Raw genomic sequence first — 11,666 nt, 5'->3', positions numbered from 1 at the left:
GGTGGTTTAAATCTGGGAAGAATTGAAAGGGAGAACTATAATCAGAATATATGATATTAAAAAAGAATTCATTTTCTATCCATATAGCTTCAAGTCTAAGAAGATTTCTAAATTTTTAAATTTACTCAATTTTGGAATTAGTGAATTATTAAATATGTTTTGTTATTTTTAACAGTTTATATAATATTAAAAAATTTTAAATGCTATATAGATAAATTTATTTTTTTTTCTTTTTCTTTTTCATATTTTCAACAATATTATTTCTCCTTTTCGTAGAGGCATTCACATAGGAAGAAATATGAGGCATTTGGTACTGGCAGAACATGAGGAACTTGTATCAAAGATGCCCCTCTTGTGTTCCAGTAGCCTACCAATTCATTTAACCTCCACTGAAAACTTCATAAGAACACACAGTCCACTAGAACGAAGTAGACAAGAGTTTATTTAAATTTAAACAAGATAACATCAAATGATGAGAGCAAGGCATTTATTTTTATTCCTTTTTGAAGATATTGCAGAAAACCAATTGATATTTAGAATTGATTGTTGCTTTTCTTTCCTAAGTTTCTCTTTTCCTTCTTTTCCAATTTATGGAAATATAAGTAAGCATTAAAGTATTTCTGCTAAACTTTTGTTACTTTTAACATTAACCTAGTCATCAAAGTGGTATTTTCAGAGTAGGTTCCTTTTTTGCATATTTTATTTTTGTGCTATCATTAGAACTTCGTTTTATCTGTGTAGTCACATTTTTGTTTTTAGTTTTGTATCTATGCTAAGACATATGTCCTTTGACTCTAATTAATAGTTTCTTTTTCTATAATCAATTATGTTACTCCCTCTGGATTTATGTCATAATATGACATGAGATCAGAAAATCCTTTAATTGTATTCTAAATAGTTAACCTATTATCACAGCTCCTCTGCTATCTTAGGTGATCATTATTGTTTCTTTAAACTTCTATTAGTTTTGCCAATCCCATCATGCTCTTTTGTCATATCTCATTTTTCAAAGTTGAAGACAACTTTATTAAATTAAGGGCATGCTTTGTCCCAGTCCTGTCCATCTTATGCCTGTCAATCAAATGTTCTGGATAAGGTCTAGAAAAAAAAATGTACTTCTTTGATTAAAAGAATCAAAAGAAAATAAAAAAGTAGAAATGGGTTGACAAAAGGATATCTTTTGAAATCTCCTGTTAATTGGCCTGATGGATGTGTGAAAATTGATGTATACTATGGCTAAGCCAGGAGTGTGAAATATTTTCAGAATTTAACATTGGTGAGACCATGATGGGCCATTATACATTCTAAGAGCATGAGACCATGTTTTCAACTGCTCTATGACTCTAAAGAAAGCTTAGTTATCAGTTAGTGTTATTATTGTTCAGGTGCATTATTTCATTAGATTTTCTTTAAAATCATAATTGAAGTACAACTTTTCTCCCTTCTCTTTCATGCCTCCAAATCTCCCATAGGCCTCTCCCATTCCTTTAAATTATCATCTTCTTTCACTCATTAACATTGGACAACCAACTAATGTCCCATTATTATTTTTTTAGAGTGTTGACCAAAGAGAGGTGATATCAAAATACAACTAACAGCAGGCTAGCTACTATTGCAACTCTCATTAATCATAGTTGACGACTTATACATCACGTTAGGGAGGAGATAGTTTTGCATTCGGATCAAAATACCTCCAGCTATAGCTGCTCAATCTTTTACAGAAGCTAGGGGAATGGGTTATTGTGTCCCATATTGTGGATATGTATTATTAACAGAGATGTGTTTTTATCTGTGATAAAACTATACCTATGAAAAAATTAACAAAGTACAAATGTATTTTTCAAAATATAATGTACATCCACATTGGCCTTCAAGTCGGTCCCTGCAGCGGCTGGAACTGGCTGTGTTCTGCCATGTCCCTGGCATGATATCACTGCTTATTAGTTATTTTGTTGTTCCTGTTGTTGTTGTTGCTACTGGTGCCACTGTAACAGCTATGTCTTCTCTAGCAACAATGCAGGCTACAGTATTTCTCCACCTAGGGCAACTCAAGGTCCCAGATGGCTACTCAGATGGGATAGGTTGTCCAGCTGGGAAAACTTGACCTTGGAGGAGACAGTACCTGAACATCTAGCCAGCCCTTTAGCAGTGGATTCTGCAGGAACAAGAGGTGGAGCAATATTTGGATCACAGGACAGCAGAATCAAATAAGTCCCTAGTAGCACGTGTTCAAAGACAGTCATAGGCCTAGCATCTGCTCCAACAGATCACCATATCCCTTAGTAACTAGGTGGTCACTAGGCCCTTGTCCAGTCTTCATAATTCCAGTCTCAGCCTCCACATTTCAGATCATGGTCAGGGACACAGCCTCAGGCTTCACCACCACATTTTTTTTCTTTCACTCCAGCCTGGATTCTTCAATATAGACCCCACAATCACTTTGGACAGGTCCATAGATTAGGGATACCTGGGGACCCCTTAATACAATGCAGTTCACCCCCTCCCAGATGAATACTCTCAACAGGAATATGTTTTCCAGTGGCTGACATGTTTGGAGAAAACATAGGAGACACACTAGAATAGTTTGTAACATTTGAAAACAAAACAAAAACTGGGTTGTTTTTGTTGTTGTTTCCATGCATGTTCTCAAATATTATGAACTAAAAATATCCAGGCATCTAGGCTCTTCTTATTAAACCTACATGGGACTGTGACTCCCAAGCAAGGAAGGTCTACTTAAGCTTTAATAAACAATATAGTTGTTGCTACTGTGATGGTTGTTGTTACTCTTCTTTTTTCCTGCTTTTTTTTCATTTTTTGTTTTTGTTTTTACATTATGTTTTATGGACAGGGGAAATATTTGGATTCTTTTTTTCACCATCTGATAACTCGTGCTCTTTAAAATGGGAATTCAAAATCATTAGATTCATATTTTATTAGTACTTTCAAGATTTAAATTTATAGATATAAGTGAGGAAAAAATGTAATGCTCAGAAACTGGCTTAAGAATTAATGATTCCTAAAATATGTCCCAATAAGAAGCCAATGTCATGAGAATATTCTTTTCTATAGTGAACTCTGTGGATATCTCCAAGTACCAACCCTGGATGATAGGAACTGACTCCAACATACGCATATAATCATACCTACAGTAAGCATTTATATATATGCTGACTAAAACCAACTTCTTGTCTTTCAGAAGTAGAAACTATTGCTTTGTTTCTCTTATAGAAGGGATTTTAGACAAAAATAGTTATGATTACACTCTTAGACAATACCAGTGTTAAAATTACTTTAAAAGTATTTATATAATATTATATATAATGACATAAAATAATGTATAATATGGAGTATTTTTATTGTGTCTGTGGCAAAATATATCTGAATTTTAGCATTTTACCCATCAGAAATTATTAAACCTACTAATGTACTTTTAAATTTGTTTTTGTTTTTAATGGATCTTTCATAGTTTTTATCTTCATGATTATCTACAAGCTCATCATTTTCTAAAAGAATATACTTGTTAAACAGTATTTCAGAGACACATTTATCTAAAAATGGGTTCTCTGAGAAATTTGATAAGCTTTTAAATTCCTAAATAACCCCTAATTCAGGCCCAGTTTCTCAATCACCTCTAGAAAGTCCACATATTTTTTTTCTTTTTCTTTTCTTTAAACATGCCAGAGAGCAACAGCACCTGCTGTGACTAGACAGAAGCAAAATGTGAATGCACCTTTAGCCATGACCTTTTTTCTCCCTCAGAGTCATTAGGCAGTAGGAACCTGGATATCACAGTGAAAATAACAATACTAAAAATAGTTATAAAGTCTCTTTTCAATTAGAAAAAGGAAGGATATTGCAGTGTATTACTTGGTATTTCCATTTAATTTGCAGAAAGTCTAAAAATGGTTGAAAATATAATTATTTGATCTCTGTAAATGATCAAATAGCTCCCAAGATAATCAGTTAAAGTAGTCTAGTAAAGACCAAATTTCAATAGAAATCTCATCCACCCAAGTAGACATTTACTTACTTCCAAAAGTACTTGAGAAAATTATGGTTTTTTTTTTTTCTATGTAGCATACAATAGAATGAGTCAGGTTTGTTCTTCAATTCCTAATATTGAACAATATATTTATTTTGGTCTCTGTTAATTTCAAAACATTTTTTTGAATTTCAATTATAATGGGTTATGACGGAATACTTTGAGAAAAATAATAAAAATTTTGAAAAATCTATTTATGAATATTTGTAGGACTTCTTGGTTGTTTCCAGCTTCTGGCCATTGCACATAAGGCCACAATGAATATAGTGAAGCACATGCCCATGTGGTATAGTGGAACATAATTTGGGTGTATGCCCAACAGTGGTATAGCTGTGTCGTCAGGTATCTTTCCAATTTTCTGAGGAAACTCCAGGTTGATTTACAGAGTGGTTGTACCAGATTGCAATCTCACCAGCAGTGGAGGAGTGTTCCTCTTTCTCCACATCCTTGCCAATATGTGCTGTGTCTTGAGTTTTTGATCTTAGCTACTTATTGGTATAATTGGGAATCTCTGGTCTCAGTGAAGACCTAACATTTCAGATGGACATGGAAGAAGGACTTTTGCTAAAATGACATTAGCTCTAGGAAGGCAGGCTCATCTGAATCCATGCAACAGAGAGGAATGGAATAATTATTCATTTAAGAAGCCTTAGTACTTTCCTTACCAGAGTGCCCACCTGCAAGCAAATTACCATCGGTCTGTCCATCTTCTTTTGTCTCTCCAAACTGTCCCACTCTCTTTTAGATGCAGTTCAGAACCTAAGCATACTTTTTGTCATACTTGGGATTCCTTCCATTCTTTTTTCTAAAATCCTCTTCCCTATCCTGTGACTGCTGTCTGCCATGTGGTGGACCTCCATACTAGCAACACAGATAACTCCTTTTCTTCTCCCCTTCATAGAGCTGAAATTTATTAACTTGCATATTCTAGGTGTTTTTCTTTTAAAATCCTAACAAAATTGTCTATGAGTTTCCATTTGAGGTGGTTCATAAATTATTTTATTAGTGAGACTGTAATCCCAAGAAAGGACTCCAACTTTGTCTGTGTTAGAATTATTTCATATAGTCTTTTTCTTCCCAGACTAGTAGAAATCTTTATAGTTATAGTTGGCTTCCTGATCAGAATTATCTCTATAATTTTGGAAGACCCACCTTCAGTCTGCTAGCCCATTATCTCTGGCAAACCTATTTATGAAACAAGAAGCATAAAGTACTTGCTTACTTTGTCTTGGCAGACTCTTCTGCATTTAAGTTTGCCCAATTTGGATAGCATTTTTGTGTGCAGTATGAAGCTTGCCACACCTAATGTCATCTCCAAATATAGGTTCTTAGATGTTCATTAACTTTGAAGTGGGTTGGGCGTACTTTAGTGCCAGGAGCAGACCTGTCTCAAGTGAAAAAGGTTTTTAAATGATGAAACAATCTTAAGTGCCATATTTTGTGTATATCTGACGTCTTGAAGACCAACTATGTATCTATAACATATCTTAATTATCAAACGTTTATTTTTAGATACTTACTATCTGAATAACCTTGAAAACACCTTATTGTAATTAATTAAATTAGTATCTAAGTGAATAAATGACTATTAATTTATATTTTATTTATTTACTCCTAGAGGTTGTAACAGCAGCTTGTAAAAGTCTTAGAACCTTACATTGTATCTTTAAGAATTATATAGATACAGTTTTTCATGTAAAAAATGAAAACACATATATACATTCTGTATCAAAATTAATGTTACATTTGTATCAATATAAAATAACCTATATCACTGAATTAAAAATAACCTTATTTCTGTATCAATATACAAAAATTCGGTACCAATATAATAAAATATAACCTCAATTTTGCACCAAAATACAAAAAAAAATGTCTCCCAATGTAAGATTATAATTAAAAAATTATTTTTGGTATAAAATTTAATAACTCATCCCCTATTTTCTTATTATTACTGTAATATTACTATATTTCCCTCTTTCTTCTCAATCACTTTCTCCTTTCCCAAATAAGAAAGAAAAATAGAGAATGGAAAGGAAAAAGAAAAGAAATCCCTAAATCTAACCTCCCTATTTTGTCTCCATGCTGTCTAATACCATCAGTATTGAAACCACCCCATTTTAAATTATGATAAACTTCCAAACCCACTGAATGACCAAAAAATAAAAATAAAAAATTTTCCCACTTCTTGGAAATGTGGCGTGCTTTACTTGTAATTGCTTCCTGCTGGTTTTGAATGTAAAATTCTTTTTTGGGGGGGGAATAGAAATTAGAAAATTGCTTAGTTTTGAGAATGTCTGGACAAAAGGAGCTAGCTGTTTTGCAGTTATCTTGGAAGCAAGTCTTTAGACAACATTGATGCAGTGTGAGATAGGATTAGTCAGAAAGCTGTAGCAGTAATTCTCAGCACCTCAGTATCCTTGAGGAGAAATCTTGACAGGTCTGTCTTTTTTTTTTTTTAAGTAAAGCTAGAAGTAATATATAATATTGTAATAATATATGTATGGAATCTGTGCACATCTGTACAATAAATACAGATCAGAACGAGTCTTTGTTCTCTGTTTAAAGAGGTGAAAGATATTTTCTTTCTTTAAAAGTTAGTTTGATCATATAACCAAACTGTAAAATAAATCTCCATATATGGCTATCAAAGAATGATCTAATTAATCTTGTGGACTTTTTAGACAAGAAGCTCTATCTGGTATGTATAGCTGAAGTTCTGGCTAGAGACATTTAAGTCTTAGCTAGTTTCAATGTGGTTCCCATGTAGAGAAAATTATGTTTCCTGTACTGTTTGGTCTTGATTTCTCATTTCCTGTCTGTAGTCAAGATCTTCAGGGGGTCTTCCTCTGTCAAATCTGATCCTTCTTACTTTGAATGGAATCCAAATCCTTTTTATTCCTGTTGAAACAAACACAAAGCTTCTCTCCCAGTATAACCTACATTTTGTTCAGCAGTTTGAAGTCATTTAAGGACAAACTGATCCAGTCTAGCAGGCTCTTTTCAACACGAGTCTGGTCTATTTTGACCTCTATCAAAGAGGATGTACAATGCCAGTATGACCATTAAACACATAACCATATTCTTTTTTATAAATCAAAACAAGACTGTGTGGATTCCAAATATCTTCCTGTATAGTGGCAGATTTATTTATTTATTTATTTATTTATTTATTTATTTATTTATTTATTTATTTATGGTATTTGTATGTATTCTAGGCTATCTGGATTTGTTCTATAAATCAGATTGGCCTCAAACTCACAACAAATTTATCTGTCTCTGTGTTTGTTTTACAGGTATTGGAATCAAAAGCATGAGTTTATTTATTTACCTTGGAAAATATTTTATATCAATTTTTATCTTTAATTTTATTATAAATTAAAACTTGAATTGCATATGTAGTGCAGAGGGCAGGGGAAAAAATAATCTTTCTCTCACCAAATCACTACACAGGACAGCAGAGGGTGAGAAGAAACTGAAGGAAGAAATGCCAAAAAGGTGCAATCAGCAAAGAGAGCCAAGCATTAAAACCCAGGAGATGCTGATGCTATGAAAAACAGTGTAATTTTCTTTCTTTTAAAAAAAATATTAGGTATTTTTCTTATTTACATTTCCAATGCTATCCAAAAAAATCCCCCATACCCCCCCCCCCACTCCTCTACCCACATACTCCCACTTCTTGGCCCTGGAGTTCCCCTGTATTGAGGCATATAAAGTTTGCACGACCAATGGGCCTCTCTTTCCAAGGATGGCCAACTAGGCCATCTTTTGATACATATGCAGCTAGAGACATGAGCTCCGGGGGTACTGGTTAGTTCATATTGTTGTTCCACCTATAGGGTTGCAGATCCCTTTAGCTCCTTGGTTACTTTCTCTAGCTCCTCCATTGGGGGCCCTGTGGTCCATCCAATAGCTGACTGTGAGCTTCCACTTATGTGTTTGCTAGGCCCCGGCGTAGTCTCACAAGAGACAGCTATATCAGGGTCCTTTCAGCAAAATCTTGCTAGTGTATGCAATGGTGTCAGCGTTTGGAGGCTGATTATAGGATGGATCCCAGGATATGGCAGTCTCTAGATGGTCCATCCTTTTGTCTCAGCTCCAAACTTTGTCTCTGTAACTCCTTCCATGGTGTTTTGTTCCCAATTCTAAGAAGGGGCAAAGTTTCCACACTTTGGTCTTCGTTCCTCTTGAGATTCAGGTTTCGCAAACTGTATCTTATATCTTGGGTATTCTAAGTTTCTGGGCTAATATCAACTTATCAGTGAGTACATATCATTTGAGTTCTTTTGTGATTGAGTTACCTCACTCAAAATGATGCCCTCCAGGTCCATCCATTTTCTTAGGATTTTCATAAATTCATTTTTTTAATAGCTTAGTAGTACTCCATTGTGTAAATGTACCACATTTTTTTGTATCCATTTCTCTGTTGAGGGGCATCTGGGTTCTTTCCAGCTTCTGGCTATTATAAATAGGGCTGCTATGAACATAGTGGAGCATGTGTCTTTCCTACCAGTTGGAACATCTTCTGGATATATGCCCAGGAGAGGTATTGCGGGATCCTCTGGTAGTACTTTGTCCAAATTTCTGAGGAACCACCAGACTGATTTCCAGATTGGTTGTACAAGCTTGCAATCCCACCAACAATGGAGGAGTGTTTCTCTTTCTCCACATCCTCACCAGCATGTGCTGTCACCTGAATTTTTGATCTTAGCCATTCTGACTGGTGTGAGATGGAATCTCAGGGTTGTTTTGATTTGCATTTCCCTGATGATTAAGTATGCTGAACATTTTCTCAGCCATTCGGTATTCCTCAGTTGAGAATTCTTTATTTAGCTCAGAGCCACATTTTTTAATGGGGTTATTTGATTTTCTGGAGTCCACCTTCTTGAGTTCTTTATATGTATTGGATATTAGTCCCCTATCTGATTTAGGATAGGTAAAGATCCTTTCCCAATCTGTTGGTGGCCTTTTTGTCTTATTGATGGTTTATTTTGCCTTACAGAAACTTTGCAGTTTTATGAGGTCCCATTTGTCAATTCTCGATCTTACAGCACAAGCCATTGCTGTTCTCTTCAGGAATTTTTCCCCTGTGCCCATATCTTCGAGGCTTTTCTGCACTTTCTCCTCTATAAGTTTCAGTGTCTCTGGTTTTATGTGGAGTTCTTTGATCCACTTAGATTTGACTTTAGTATAAGGAGATAGGAATGGATCAATTCGCATTCTTCTACATGATAACCATCAGTTGTGCCAGCACCATTTGTTGAAAATGCTGTCTTTTTATTCACTGGATGGTTTTAGCTCTCTTGTCAAAGATCAAGTGACCATAGGTGTGTGGGTTCATTTCTGGGTCTTCAATTCTATTCCATTGGTCTACTTGTCTGTCGCTATACCAGTACCATTCAATTTTTATCACAATTGCTCTGTAGTACAGCTTTAGATCAGGCATGGTGATTCCACCAGAGGTTCTTTTATCTTTGAGAAGAGTTTTTGCTATCCTAGGTTTTTTGTTATTCCAGATGAATTTGCAGATTGCCCTTTCTAATTCGTTAAAGGATTGAGTTGGAATTTTAATGGGGATTGCGTTGAATCTGTAGATTGCTTTTGGCAAGATAGCCATTTTTACTATATTGATCCTGCCAAACCATGAGCATGGGAGATCTTTCCATCTTCTGAGATCTTCTTTAATTTCTTTCTTCAGAGACTTGAACTTCTTATCATACAGATTTTTCACTTCCTTAGAGTCACACCAAGGTATTTTATATTATTTGTGACTATTGAAAAGGGTGTTGTTTCCCTAATTTCTTTCTCAGCCTGTTTATTCTTTGTGTAGAGAAAGGCCATTGACTTGTTTGAATTAATTTTATATCCAGCTACTTCAGCGAAGCTGTTTATCAGGTTTAGGAGTTCTCTGGTGGAATTTTTAGGGTCACTTATATATACTATCATATCATTTGCAAAAAGTGATATTTTGTCTTCTTCCTTTTCAATTTGTATCACCTTGATCTCCTTTTGTTGTCTAATTGCTCTGGCTAGGACTTCAAGTACCATGTTGAATAGGTAGGGCAGAATGCCACCTCTAACAACAAAAATAATAGAAAGCAAAAATTACTTTTCCTTAATATCTCTTAATATCAATGGACTCAATTCCCCAATAAACAGACATAGACTAACAGACTGGCTACAGAAACAGGACCCAACATTCTGCTGCTTACAGGAAACCCATCTCAGGGATAAAGACAGACAGTGTAATTTTCTTAAGAAAGATAAATCCTCAAGGATTTATCATGATGGGTGGGCATCCATTGGGTGGTTATTCTACAAATATTACCATCAATTGAAACATTTCCATGAAGTCCATAAAATTTAGGGGCTTGGATTGTTACAAGATTGCAAAAGTATTGAAAATCCATTAGAAAAAAACCATAGAATGAAAAACAAATTAAGCCAGGTCATCGAGAAGAATTTAGAAGTGCCTGCTGACCCAGGAACAGATCATGTAGGGACCAACACAGCAGTGAAGGGAGCTGCTTTAAAAGGTAGCATGTTTCAAAAGGTGGGAGGACTGTCAGAAGCAAAGACTCTCTCCCTCCCTCCCTTCACACCTCACTTTGGGTAGGGTTTTCAGTTTAACAGGACCTCCCCTCACTGGAGAAAAATCCAACCCTTAACAGCATCTCAACTCTGCTAGGGTTTTGTAGTGCAGCAGGAAGAATATCTTAATATATAATAGATACAATTTTCACCCTATATAATAAAAATCAAAAGTTCTTGCAAATTCTACCACAAGTCATTCCCTATTCTAAAGTTAACCCATTGCTTTGGCTGTTGGAAATATACTTTATTAGAAACATAGACCTAAAAGACTGACAATGAGTCTTTACCCCAAAACAAACAAACAAACAAATACAGCATATAGTTTAGGTCAACACACATACAGAAGGGGAAGAAGACATGGAGATGTCTAAAGCAAAGCTGAGTAACAGAACACATTCAGTTGGGTAGGTGTCTATACACAGTGGTGGGGCATTCAGTAAAGCTCTGTATGGATTCGTGTGAACCTATCTGGAAGTTCTAGATCCCTGCATAACAGATCCATTTGCAGAGCCAAGGGAGGAGACCACTTCTGTCATTCCACTTTTAACAACTCCCCATTAAACACAAGAGTGGAATAGGATGGGGTGATATCTGGGTGCCTGGAAGCTCCATAACTGAAGTCTGGGGAGATTGTCAGTTTGTCTCTCTGACCCACGGGCTACGTCTTTTTCCCAATCTTGGATCACCTCCTGCTTGCCTAGCATAAACTTAAAAGGCTTTTTTTTCCCCCAAGAGGTGTCAAATTTCTTTCTGTCTTCAATCATCTCCAGGTAGTGCACCACACAGGTCTGGCTGCTATTTAGAAAAGTGAGCTCTCCATGAGAAATAGTGTCTACCTTCACTCATATAGCAGTGGCCTTGACAGAGGAGTAGGAGGAGGAAGAAGAGGAGGATGATGAGGAGGAGACACTGCAGAGGGATGATGGACAGCATGGAGCCAGAGCAGACCAGTTGGTGGTTAAGCAATTCGTCTTCAATTCATCTTCGTTCCTTGGCGTGTGATTCCTTGGAGATTATTATTTATGTG

The 11,666-nt window shown here is 35.5% G+C and overlaps 1 pseudogene; it reads right to left on the bottom strand.

The window, feature by feature from the left end:
• Nucleotides 1-11,171: 11,171 nt before the first annotated feature.
• LOC110312090 (peptidyl-prolyl cis-trans isomerase FKBP1A-like) lies at nucleotides 11,172-11,403 on the bottom strand (annotated as a pseudogene).
• Nucleotides 11,404-11,666: the final 263 nt, after the last annotated feature.

Source organism: Mus caroli, unplaced genomic scaffold (genome assembly GCF_978045245.1).
Source record: "Mus caroli unplaced genomic scaffold, Mus_caroli_1 scaffold_17, whole genome shotgun sequence".
NCBI lineage: Eukaryota > Metazoa > Chordata > Mammalia > Rodentia > Muridae > Mus > Mus caroli.
This window is presented reverse-complemented; position numbering and strand designations above follow the sequence as displayed.